General features: G+C 41.7%; 1 protein-coding gene across 2 annotated transcripts in view; it reads left to right on the top strand.

The window, feature by feature from the left end:
• The window catches only part of KCNH7 (potassium voltage-gated channel subfamily H member 7), a 355,010-nt gene that overhangs the window by 202,900 nt on the left and 137,809 nt on the right, over positions 1–14,301 (top strand). The gene's annotated exons all lie outside the window — the stretch shown is intronic.

The raw sequence follows: 14,301 nt of genomic DNA, 5'->3' as shown, positions 1-14,301 counted from the left end.
CAGTGTGCCGCTTTTTTTTTTTTTTTAAACAGGAAACATTAAAACAGGTCCCCCTTACCTGTTTCTGAACCCTTGTAAGTCGCCGCGGCGGCGTGCGTCCGGCTTGTGTGGTGGGCGTGGCATACATGGCGTGGTCATGGCGTCCGCAGCGTGCGTACCGTAACTCGTACCTGTTCCACCACAGCATCCCTGCACACCTGTTCCACCACAGCATCCCTGCACACCTGTTCCACCACAGCATCCCTGCACACCTGTTCCACCACAGCATCCCTGCACACCTGTTCCACCACAGCATCCCTGCACACCTGTTCCACCACAGCATCCCTGCACACCTGTTCCACCACAGCATCCCTGCACACCTGTTCCACCACAGCATCCCTGCACACCTGTTCCACCACAGCATCCCTGCACACCTGTTCCACCACAGCATCCCTGCACACCTGTTCCACCACAGCATCCCTGCACACCTGGTACACCACTGCATCCCTGCACACATGGTACACACTGCACCCCTATTCCACCACTGCACCTCCATACACCTATTCCACCACTGCCTCTCCACACTGCACACCTGTTCCACCACAGCATCCCTGCACACCTGTTCCACCACTGCATCCCTGGTACACACTGCACCCCTATTCCACCACTGCACCCCCATACACCTGGTCCACACTGCACCCCCATACACCTATTCCACCACTGCACCCCCATACACCACAGCACCCCCACACACCTACTCCACCACTATATCCCCACACACCTGTTCCACACTGCAGCTCCGTACACCTATAACACACCACTGACTTGCTTTCAGAAGGTGGGCCCTCGATTTTCTGCGGGCCAGCAACGAGTGAGGGAGATCGCGTTGAGTAGAGCAGCAGCGTGCGCGGCTTCAGTGTCCTGTGCGTGGGAGCGTGGCTTACGTGGCCTGTGCCGTGGGCACGGTGGCTGCAGCGTGTGACGGGTGGCTCAGGCCGCATGTGGAGCCCCGAACAGGCAAATCAATCGATAGCCGACGAATCGACGATCGAAAACGTTGCCAACGTTTTCAATCGTCGATTTTAATCGACTAAATCGATTAACTGTTGCAGCTCTAGATATTATACTGCTGAATCCTGACCAGAGTGTTTGGCTCTTCTATGCTGTGCCAGATGCTGGTGTAGCTGCTGTTTTGTTTCACCAACCTACAATTCTGAGCACTCCTCACTGCACTGAACTGCATACACAATGGTGTTCATCTTGTGTTTTGGCGTTTGGTCTTTTAGGTGAACCAGTTGTTGCCTCAGTGTATTGCTGGGTTTGAAGCAGACAGGGATGTGATGTTTTTTAAAAAGCCTTCTCAGTTTCTCAGACATGTCAGCTACATATGGGATGGCCAAATTCTTCCATTTGCAATGCTTTTCACCCTCACTCGCACTCTTGGCATTCTCTCCTCTTCTTTCTGTTTTGACAAAAGCCCAGTCTGGATACCCACAAGTTTTAAGGCCCCCCTGAGGTGTTTGAATTCCTTCAACTAGGCCTCTGTTCTGGTGGGAATTTTCTCTGCCCGGTGTTGTAGAGTCCTGATGACTCCCAGTTTGTGATCTAGAGGGTGGCGACAGTTAAATAGCAGGTACTGGTCCATGTGTGTTGGTTTTCGGTAGACCTCTTTTTCCAGCCTCCTTCCCTCTTCTACTGTTACTAAACAGCCCAAGAAAGCCAGTTTGTTGTTTTGCATATCTTCCCACGTAAACTTGATGTTATGATCCACTGAGTAGATTTGGTCAGTGAAAGCCTGTAACTCTTGTTTGTGAATCTTAGCCCAAGTGCCATCCACATATCTGAACCAATGACTGGGTATAATTCCCTTAACCTCTTGCCGTCCGCCCGTAGTAAAAAAACGGACGGACGGCACTGCTACATCTGCGGGTTGCCGTCTCAAGACGGCAATTTTTTTCTCCTCGCGCGCGCCCCCTAGCGGCCGACGATTAAACACACCCGTTACCGGGTGTTTCACATATAGGCGATCAGCGGGTCCATAGCCCGCCGATCGCCTATATGTGCTCGTTCGCGGCACCCCCCGCCCCCAGCAGATCTCTGCTTCATCAGCTTCTTTTGGGGTCCACAGGTGATATTAGGGGTCCTAGAGACCCCTAATATCTCCATAAAGAGGACCTGTCAGTGTGCCTTTGCTATTATATAGGGGGTTGTTATCCCCCTATATAATAGCAATAACAATAAGTGCAAAAAAATAAATATAAATAAAAAAAAATAAAAGTAACACATAAAAAAGTAAAATAAAATAAAAGTCACATATAAAAAAAGGGGAAAAAACCCCCCCAAAATGTTTAACTCCCCCACCCCCACGTTTACGCGCCTATAAACGTAAATACGCGTCCGGTGCCCCAGCGCGCAAAAATTACAATTGCGCTACACATGTTACATATCGCCGCGAACGTCGCAGTGAGAGCAATCATTTTAGGGCCATCAATCACTGATAACACTAAACTGATGAGCGGTAACAGCTTTTAAAGCGTCGCCTATGGCCAATTTTGGGTATTATCGTTTTTTGAGGTTTCGCGCGCGCACGCAATTTTAAGGCTTGACATGTTTAGTGTCTTTTTACCCGACGTGACCCCATCTTTTATATTTTACCAAAAAATTGGGTAATAATAAATGTTTTATCATTTAATATAGGGGAAACTGTTTTTTTTTTTAAATTTCGGTAATTTTTCCTTAATATAGTAAAAAAATAAAACCCCCAGTGGTGAATAAATACCACCAAAAGAAAGCTCTATCTGTCCCCAAAAAAGGGTATAAAATTCATTTCAGTACAGTGCTGCATGACGGAATAAATGTCAGTTAAAGTACCGCAGCGCTGAATACTGAAAAATGGCCTGGATGGGAAGGGGGTTTAACACCGCGGATGTCAACTGGTTAAAGGTGGTCAGGGCATTGCTTTCTACTTCCTCCATGTACAGGTTCGCCACAATAGGTGAAACTGTCGATCCCATGCCACAGCCTTGTTTCTGCCTATAGAACTTGTCCTTGTACTTGAAATAGGTGGTACTTGAAAAAGGTGGTGCTCTGAATATATTTCTTTGGGTGAGGTTGGGGATATTTCTTAATGAATGTTGGTTAAAGCATTCAAAGAGACCTATACTGAAGGTATAAATAAAGAAGGAAGGTATAAATAAACTGAAGGAAGAAATAAATATATATTCCGCCATTGCTGACTTTTCTTTAAAATATCAATTGTTTGGTTGATCCAATATCTACATTGTTTTAAGTCATTAACCTGGAACAAGACTCTGACTTTACTTGCTGCGTGCTTCGTTTAGGTCAGAGGCAGCCAAGCCACTAAGAAAATGAAAAAAATCTGCAAAGGCATGTTATATATTTCTCTCAGCAGGAGTTTCTTATTCAATCATTCTTAGATATATCTGTAAAAGAGATCATGTTGATGAAAATAGTGCCATCAGTGTGTCTTAATGCTTTGAAAAACACTGAGGGGAATTTATGAAAACTGGAGCAGAAAAAACCTGGAACAGCTGTGTATGGTAACCAATCAGCTTCTCTCTTTCATTTTAAAATCTTCGCTGAACACACTGAAGAGAGAAGATGATTGGTTGCCATGCACAGCTGCTACATATTTTGTCTGCTCCAGTTTTGATAAATTGTCCCCACTGTATTTATGTATACATCGTAATGATACTGTATATGCACATGGGTGAAACCATATTTGCTCATTACATATGCAGGCTGTAATTTCTGTTTTGCAATGTTACACAGTATTTGTACTTTACTGTTCTTTCTCACAATGCAAGGGAGGCGGAGTAGTTAGAGTGCTTTCACTCAAATTCAAGAATCCATAAAAGATGTGTCTTATGAATATTTCTTACAGGAACTGCAACTAACCTGTACAGAAAAGTATTATACATGTAACAATTGTAATAAGTGACATCTACATCCCAGAAGTATGAACACTACATATTCCCTAATAGTACAATAAGGTATTTTCCTCAATATTAAAAAATACTGAGAGCAATGTAAAGAATTATATCACAAAACAGTACTATGCATTTTATTACATCACATAGGGGTCTATTCACGAAGCTGCCGAAGGATCTGGCCGTAGCTTTGGCCGATCCTTCGGCTAGCTTTGGCCCCAGGACCCTTCGGTTCAGTAGAACCGAAGGGGTGCTGTACGGGCTATTCACAATAGCCCGTACAGCTCCCGATCATGGCCGAGCGGCTCAGCCGGGTCGAACGCATATGCATCGGACTTGGCTGAGCCGTGCTGAAAGCCAAAGCTGGCCGAGCGGCCGGCCATTGGCTGGCCGACAGCCTGCTTCTGACGTTTTTTCTATTCTGACATCGCGTGTCAGAATAAAGAAAAAAAGACACAGCGTTGTTTCACTCCTTGGCGGCCGGGAGCGGGAGGCTCGCAGAGTGCCCGGGAGAGGTTTTTTTTCTTCACTTCAGATCAGTCATTCACTCGACTGCCCTCGGCAGCTTCGTGAATAGACCCCATAATCTTTGAATATGTCTAGGTTCCTGGTCTGAAGCTTAGCTGTTAGTAGGAATAGGAAAATATCCTTCATTCAATGAAAATTCTGTTCTGCCTAACATGTGCAAGACAATTTGCATTCCATATGCGTCCATCTGATTCATAGGTTCATAGGTGTATAGTCCTTGTTAACCTGTCACTCTAAGCCAGTTGGAAAATGTGGATTGTCTCTGTTTAAATAAGCCAGGTTTCTTAGCTCTAACTAATGCAGGCTGAGAGTATACTTCCCTCACACCACGTTTTCAATCAGTATAAGCCTTTCCTGTTGATCCTTAACAGTGTCAGCAACTGATGATTTCAGAGGCAATCAACTTTCTGGGAATAGTATGTTGGCAATGTGTAGTTTAGTGCGCATTTGTCTGACATGTAGGCGTTCAGCTGGTGATGCTTGTCCAGTTGCATATATAGCCAAACTGTAGACATGTAAGAACTCTGTATTGAAAACATTCCAAGATTTAACTTTAAGATTTCAGTCTAAAGCACTTCTTTAAGGGTTCTATTGAATCTCTCCATTTGCTTGGGGGAAATAAACTGAGGATTTCTTATTCACAATCTCTCCTGGAGGCTTCAAATTCCCATGCAACAAATTATGGCCAATTGTTGGAAAAAAGTAAAATTTTTCAAATCCAGTTTTCATAGTATTGTGTAGGTAAAATTAAGTATCCTTGCTGATCAGCTAGCTACAGATACACATTCCTGCTCACTCTAGTTCCTTTGTGGTAAGCAGTGTAGTTAAAGGACTATGGTCAGTCCACAAGGTAAACTGTTGACCCTACAGGTACATTCTCCATTTTTCCGCTGCTAAAACCACATCTTCATACTCTACAGTAGAATACTTTTGTTCTTCTTCTATAAGTGTTCTTAATGCAAAATAAAAAAAAAATGTCCTACCTGGTCTGCACGACACTGCATAGGAACTGCACCAAGGCCATAGTTTGAAGCATGTGTAGCAACAATAGTAGGTAGAAAAGGATCAAATAATGCTTTGCAGGACCACTCACGATGAGCTGTTTAACTGTTTCAAAGCTGCGCTGTGTGGTCTTTGTCCTGACCATGCTTGAATTTACACACAGTAATGTTCTCAACAACTAAAGCATAATTGGGAATGAGTTTGGAATAACATAAAGACCTAAACAAGCAGGTTAGGTCTGAAAGTCAGATGTAGAAAGGGCTTGTATCACAGCTTTCACATTCTCAAGATCAAGCGATAGTCCCTCTTGTGACATAATGTGACCACAACATGATAGCTGTCTAAAGGTGCAAAAACCAATCAGTTCCATGCCTGCAGATTCAATGCACTTTAGAACAATTTTAAGATACTTGTGAAAAACCAGATTTGGACTGTATACAATAATGCCATCCAGATAGCACTGTATACCAGGATCGTTCCTGGGGATTAAAAACATCAGTCTTTGAGAACAACTGGGTGCTGAGTTAATCCATAAGGTATACACTCCATAAGGAAACGGAACAGGCCTCGATGTGTAACAATTGTAGTGAGGTCCCTACTTCCCTTATCCGGCAAAAGCTGATGATATGCACTTTGAAGATACAGGGTAGAAAAGAATTTAGCTCCTTTGAGCGCTGAGAAAACTTCCTCCTGTTTTTTTTTATCATTGTCATAATTCAATAGGAGAAACTCATTCAGATGTATCAATGCTTTAATTACATCTTGTTCTAGTCATTTCTTTTCTTACAGAGAAGGGTAAGCGTCTCAATTTCTGACACACTGGTTTCCTATCTGGTCACATTTTAATTTTGTGTACAAAGTTCTTTGCACAACCTAATGAGATGAGGTGAGCTGAGTGGTGACACGTTGGACACTGGAAAGCTGCTTGCTCACTCTAGTAGCTAATCTGCAAATTTCTATATTCAAACAATAATATGAAAGGGCAAACATGTAAAAAGTGGGAGCTACATAAAAACTTTCCATAAGGTTCAGCCATCAAATTTTTTTCAGTTTTGAATAGTGTAGGATTAGAATCTACTGCTGTCTGAGGCTCTATTAAAGAGATTCCCCCTACTGTATTGTCAATGGTTTTAGCAGACAGGTAGATAACACGAAGGAGTTGATGTTTAAAGAGGTGTCATAGCCATTGCACTAGTAAAATCAAAAAAGATTTATTGTTACATATTCTTACATGATATAAGTAAAACAAATTTCATCATAAAAACATAAGTTCCCCCACATTATCCTTTATACGCCACCAGAAAAATACATTGCCACAAATTCATATATATATATATATATACATATCCAGATAGCTCCTTAGGAGATTCACGATAATCCCACATTATGGTAATTCTGGCCAACTTGCGTATCGGCATAGACCCCAATGCGTTTCGCTATATTCGCTTCCTCAGGGGACTGGAGGTAGCTGATCTAATAATAATAACATACAATTACTTTTCAATCCATAATGAATAAATTGTTTCATAACAATGGTTTTTACCATTTTGTGAACCACTACTTATGGTGACCACCCAATGGGCACAAGACCCCCCAGCGTGACAGGGACCCACTATTTACCAATACACCCAGTGTCTAGGAGGGAGGCAGCAGAGATTCCCAGGATAGGAGGAGAAAGCAGAGCTCCAGGCCTCCAATCAAACTCCCGTCCCACCCGTGTAAGCGACACCGAAACCAAAGGAGGAGAGGGCACCGCAAACCCAATTCACTTGTCACTTTTTCAATAAACCTGTAATATCCATTGAAGACAGGAGACTTCAGATATATACAATTCCTTATGGAGATCTGTTAAATCATACAAAATACCACTAAGGATACAATCCAAGTTACTAATTGAAGATCCTCTTTGTAATGAGCCTCCTGTATACTAGCCACCTTATCCCCATTCAAAATGACATTAGTATGCCAGAAAAATAGGGAGCCCAAAACTATGTCTATGTAGGTATGTCTAAGGTAGGACCTATAGAGCCGACTACACATCAAAACCCACACGTGAATGTAATAAATAAACTAAAGTGATAAATCCACCCCCTTTGAAGGCTACCCACCCTAACCCCCTTCCCTGTGTGACCACCATTAGGGATAGCTCATATGAGTTACCAGACAGGTAAACAAGACATGTGAGGGAAAATCTGCAGAAAGGACTTAGATAGCAATAAAAAGTATGGGCTGGTCATAACCATTAAGGCCAACGCTTGCATAATAAATTAGAATATGAGCTCACAAATACTCTATACTTATCCTTTGATTACAAATTAAGTTGCAGGCTTTGTAGCATCTAATATGAGGCAGGGTTGGGGGTTTGCGGAGTCATCATCAAATAACAACTCAACCACAAGCCAATATTTTCCAGTAAGGCTTGGCACCTGTGTATACCAGACCAGCCAGTTAGAAGGCGTCCACGTTAGGGAGCACGTTTGTCAATGTGTTTGAAGCCTGAGCAACAAATTGAGGATAAAAGACAAGGCTTCTCAAGCCTTATAAGATCATGCATGTTTTTAATTTGTACTCTAATATCTAAAGATTGTGATTAAACGAAAGGTATAATTATGGAGTTAAATGAAAATTGCTACTCTTCAGCCGTCTATAGAATAAAAAGATCTAGAAAATGCTTCTCGCATCATCTCTGGGAGTTATAAAAGAAAGTATTCACCAAGTAAGACTAGTCAGAGTGTTTTATCACTGGTGTCCTTTTTACAATGCCCTGACTCGTAAAATAAATGCATCTAAAGCTAATGACTAATCTGTCTTTTATTTGCGTTGTTATGGCTGAACAGTGATTGATTACGGCAATACTACATAAAATACAACTTTACAGTGGAACAAGGCAATTACAGCAATATATAAGCGAGTACACAAGCTCATTTAATTATATGTAAACACTTCAATGTATGCAGAACGCCAACAGATCATACAGTTAAGGCAAGCTTAATACGGTCCATTGACTAAAGTATATGTTAATGATTTTAGGGGAAGAAAATGAACCTTACCAAATGTATTGTCATTATAAAATAAATGTGCACACAGATACATACATACTGTACATACATACATACATACTGTACATACATGCATACGTACATGCATAAAAATAACACGCATAATTATAAAGCATTGAATGTGACCTTCAACAAAAATTCACTGCAGGTGAATCAATCACAATCAATCAATCAACCAAAACACATGGACAAGGAAGATACACCGACAGTGAATGTTTGATGAATGTTGCATTCACTGCTTTATAAATATACTTCTAAGACACCCCCAGTGTGCACTTTTCTTCATGCAGAGCAGGATAATCAATCTTAAATGAAACAGTTGGTCTACCTGAGTAGGGTAAATCTTTAGGTCAGTTTCAGACCTGAGCCGCACGGTCAGGAGTCGCCCAGGTGTGAACCTAGCCTTAAGGGGCAACAGTATGTGTACTTAGGGCCACACTAAAAGTATATGCATCACTTAATCTATTATTTAGTATCGCCTCAACAGGACATTTGCCCACTCTAACAAAAAACTAGAAAAAAAAATCTGCATAACATAGACTTTAATACCACATTATACATCTTTGGTAAACAGCATTATACGAATTGAAACTTACAGTTCATCCCACAGAAAGGGACCTAAAACATGTCTTAACATATTCAGCTACAAAATAAGTTAAAGGAGAACTATGGGGTCAGTGTTTTTCCCCATAGTTCTCCTTAGGGTAACGGGAGGACACAAACTAGCGTCCTCCCGTTACCCTAAGCTCAGTATACCGTGAGGTACAGCTCACGGTATACTGAGACGCAGCAGCCGGAGCAGATCCCGAAGTAGATGACGGGATCCGCCCAGCTGCGTGAGTGACAGCTGGCTCTGCCTATCTAGAGGCAGAGCCAGCTGTACCCGCCCCCTCCGATCTGCCAGTCAGCGCTGGCAGATCGGAGCGGGGAGAGGGGAATCCAGCCCCTCCCCCTGTCACGGCAGAGAGCCGTGACAGGATCGAGAGGCGAGCGAACCCGGTATGTGTTTGCTCACCTCCCGATCTACTAAGCCGACCTGTGACAGTCTCATTGTGACAGGTCGGCTAGAACTATGAGGTGAGTGAAAAGCACTCACCTCATAGTTCTCCTTTAAGTATATGTGACTTTTATCAGCTAAAGTTCGCCATACAAGTTACAGTCTGAATGTACAATCTCCTTTAGGTCTACCAACAACTCAACTAAAGTTCAAGGGCCTGATTGGTTACAAATGTATCCAATAGTTTAGGTAGATCCTTATATTACATGGTTTTGGTAAATCTAAAGTACAAATATTGTATGTTCAAATTGTAATGTGAGCATAAATAAAAGATAGGAATTGTTTAATTTAAATCTCTAAGCCAGCTGTGGGCCACATAGAAGGAGCAAGAGAGTGACATATGGCCCAAGGAATACCAGTGCGACATGCCTGGTGTAGGGTAATCCTGGCAATTCTACAGGAAATTTAATTTTTGTAGTTTGCAGCTGCAAATGTTTTTCCTCATTAACCAGAGCTTCTGACAATAGGTGAGCATAGATGCTGGCCAGGTAACAGTAAACCTAGAATACACAAAAAGGCTTTCTGAATTTCTGAATGAATTAAAAAAAAAAGCCTTGTGGTACATTATGCCACAGTAAATAACTTTCTATAGATTATACAAATCTTTTTTATATCTTTTTTTTTTTTATTTCAGGTTTTATACCTTTCATATCTTTTTATTTCAGGGGGGGTATGTGTCAACTTTCCAAATGGCATCACACAAACTGGGGACATTTTGACAGCAAGGATCCAGGTATCCTTGGTATTTCCCAAGAAATTACTAAGAACTGACATTCTTAGTAAGCCAAATATATTTTCAATATACTCAAAGTATATAAATCCACTCTATATTCACTAAATGCATTTTCAAATTAGGCTATTACTTTGTTAAAGTAATAGACACATTATCAATGTGCTGCACATAGCCTGTGCAGAGAGCAGAGTTGTGGGAGTGACCCAGCAGGTCCTCCAAATACAGGCTTCCTGCAGAAAACTACAGAGGGGGCAGATATAAGACTTGTCACCCTGGACAGGAAGAGAGCAGCAGTGGCTGGTCTTCATTACAGGATAGAGACAAATGACAGGTGTTGTTTATGCACAGATAGAAAAAAAAAGTAAAGAACCAAACATTCATGTAAGAATACATGAGGCTCTTGGATTTAGACCAATATTTGTTTTGAGGGTAACGTGTGCAAGCAACTTCCCTGGACACTCACAAAAGCTCACCCCGTATACAAGTCTCGGTAGAAGTATTATTCTAACCGGCTCTCGAAGTGCGGGGACGGTGCGCAGCCGGCCCGGATATGGTCTGAGTCAAGCTGCATCGGAACCTGCGCTAATCCAGCAGAGATCGAGGAAAACGAACGGACGGCTGTCTGTGGTCTTCACACAGCCTGTGGATCCAAAATTGCACCTGGAACATCTCACCATGGAGGCTCCTTTATTCACCTTTCCTGCTTTTTACTGTGCGGCCGCACATATGCATCAAAGTGCTTTCGGGATACCTCTCAAATTTGAAATTCAAGCCCGCGGGCTAGTGAGAGTCCCAAGCAGGTGGAGAGGGAAGGGCGCTCATATTTCTTAGCCCTATCAACAAATCCCTGTTTCTGGATCCCAACCACTACTACTGGACACGCTTACTGAAGCGAAAAATCATTCAGCACTGTGGGATTCGAGCAGGACTGTCTCTCCCCGAGCTCCCTGAGCAACACGAGTTGTGAGTAACTTTGGATACACTGTATCCCCACATGAAATACATTGTATGTATCTGCTCTAACTATTTCATGCCACACTAGCTGGCCTGCAGATCATCATTGTTCCATTAACAACAGTTTATCCAAGGGAAGTTTTTTAATTGGTTTTAAATGTATTGTTGTGGGTGTACTGTTCATGTTTGTTTTTCTACAATTAAATACTTACTTCATTAATTATATTTTTTACCTGTTTACTGAACTAGCTCCAAGTAAGGGATTTCTATAATTAGGGGACAATCCATTTTTGAATAGTTTGTTGAAACCCTGGGGATTGGTATATTATATTGACTGGCGTAACTCCTCAATGTTCCCCTGTTTGTTGCACAATATTTGTTTTGCTTTAGAGCCCTTTCATACAAGCTGCATTGGGCAGTGCAGTCCTGAGTTTGCCTTGTTTACAGTCAACCTAGTTCCCACCACCACCACCACATTGTAGGCATGTGCGCTAAAAAATTTACTGCATGCAGTACTTTTTTTCAGCACAGCATTATGCAACACAGTTTACTGCATCACACCACGCTGAGGCCAATAGAATTGAATGAAATGTCAGCTTGTGACATTTCAACAAAGCTCTGACAAAAAGAAAGTTTTAGTGTGTGAAGTGCTGTATCCAGCGCATCTGCACCGCAGCCTTCAAAGAGCACACCAGTGGCTGAGTTCTAACACAGCTGATACCGTCCCTTAATGTTAAACTTTCCTAATAAAATGTAACATGTTTTTACCCAAAAGCACTAGAGCTCTAAATTACCCTTTTTTTGTTTTGTTTGTGAGTATAAAACTTTAACTGACACATTATAAAAAAATGAAAGTCACATCATCAAAAATGACTTTTAGGTAAACTACAACAATAACTCAAAATGCTTGTGGGTTGTGAACGGTAGTTTTTCTGTCAACTGAATAGTAGTGGAATATCAGAATCAAATGTGTAGAGGGGTTAGGACTTCACCCCCTGGGGCCAGTTCTTTTGAATTCCAACACTTACTTTAGTTTAAAGATATAAAGCAATTTTCACATGAGATTACTTGGATCTGCAACTCATTTATATGTAGATAGAGAAGGAAAGGCCTGCATCAATTTTCAAATGCTTTACTGTGAATTATACATCAGAAATATAACTCTCCTTTTGCAGTAAACTAAAACAGATTGTGCTGTTGCTAAAGAAGGATGAGAATGGGAACATATCATGTATAATCAGGCTGGCTTCACTAGGATTATTTTCACAGCGATCTGAATATTGGATAGCAAATGACAAAACTGTTTCTCTCTACAAGCTATAAATAAAACCGGAGCGGCAACTGCTTATGTTCCTTTTAAAAATAAATAAATAGAATATTCATTTTAGCCACAGCATAGAAAAACATATGCCATAGTTGAATAATAAAACTGAAATGCTGATCAGAATACATGCCAAGTAAATAATATGGATTATTCATGACCAATGCCAATGCTCTCATGTGATTTGAAGAATGAAGAGAACTATCTACTCTTCATTCTTTGCTAAGAGGTCAGCAGACAGGATTTCATTCCTAAACACTCTGATTGGTAATGGGATTTTAAAAGCCTGATGGACATTTTACAATACAACATAAACATGCCAGATAGGTAAATCCTGACCTTTCTACTCTGGCCAACTGGACTGAAACTTCACCTCTAGAAAGACCAGACTCATTCAAAACCAAATAGGTGGTAACCCTACCAGTGCTAGATCTTTCTGGTCCAGGGCAGATGTGTTATGTTTTGAAAAACCCTGCATTGTGTAAAGAAAGTTTTTCTACCTGCATTTAGGAAGATAGCAGGATTATGGGCAAGGTGTTGGTTTTAGGTGAAAAGTTGGTTTTATTCATAGACATTGGGCTGGCTTAGAGTTCTTTCTGGAGCTGAAGCTGTTGCCCTCCACTTCTGCTTCTCATTTTAGAATTGACTTATACAGTATGACAGCTTGGTGAGGTTATCCATGTTTGTTCTGTTTGCCAGCAATTATCAACCGCATTCCTGTTGGTACATGACAGCAGATATTTGCCTATTTTGGCAGCCTTTGAATTGTCTGACTCTGAATAATATTTGAAAAGCGAAAATACAGTATATATCCTGCTGGCAAGGATAATGTTGATGAAATCTCTTCCTCTTCCTGTTGTTGTTTGTAAACAAAATATCAGCCAACACTCATCCACAACACAAGTATATATATTTAAAGTTATTTATAAAAGATAATAAACAAGTTCCATGGCACAGGTAGGATTGGATGGGTTAGTTCTGTCTTCTTTTACAGGTATAGATGGGTTTTACATTTTTCCTATAGTAACAGAGTGACATTAATCTTATGGGTTTAGCTTGTTTGGGTATGCAGTCCTTGTGTGGCATTCAAAGAAGAGGTTAACACAGCCCTTCCAAAAAAAACAAAAAACCTTAATTTAACCCCTTTCCCAATCCTCCTTCCCACCCCACTCTAGCGCCCTGTTCACACCAGGGCGGTACGGCTGCGCGGATCCGCCAAAATGAACAATCTCATACATTACTATGGGGACCATCCATGTGACTGTTCTGCACTATCCGGACCGCCTTCCGCCCGAATTGCTGCCTGACCTTTTTTTCTGTGCTGATCAGCGCGGTTTCCATACTGCTGAAACGCAGTTAAAAACACCCCAAAAGCACCCTTTTAAAAACGGGGGGGGGGGGGGGGGGGACCGCACAGATCCGCAACCGCCCTGGTGTGAGTGGGGCCTAATTGATTGCTGGCATTGGGTTTTCTATGGGTTGTTTAATTGTGGGGTCCAGTCACAATCCAGAAGGAGAGTTTGCAGTGACATTAGTGCCAGGGGACTGTTGGGAACAAGCCGGCGTGGGCACATCTGTATCGTTGGAAATTGGGTCCACCACACTTTTTTTTCATTCTAATGAGTCAGCTTGGGGTTCTGCTATATTTAAGCCAAGCAAAAATTAAAAGCAAAAAAATGAATTGCTCATCCAAAATCTGTGATGCCAGAATACAGTGC

Source organism: Nanorana parkeri, unplaced genomic scaffold (assembly GCF_000935625.1).
Source record: "Nanorana parkeri isolate BGI_ZX_2015 unplaced genomic scaffold, ASM93562v1 scaffold247, whole genome shotgun sequence".
Classification (NCBI taxonomy): Eukaryota; Metazoa; Chordata; class Amphibia; order Anura; family Dicroglossidae; genus Nanorana; species Nanorana parkeri.
Note: the sequence above shows the minus strand (reverse complement) of the source record. Positions and strands in the feature narration are given on the sequence as shown.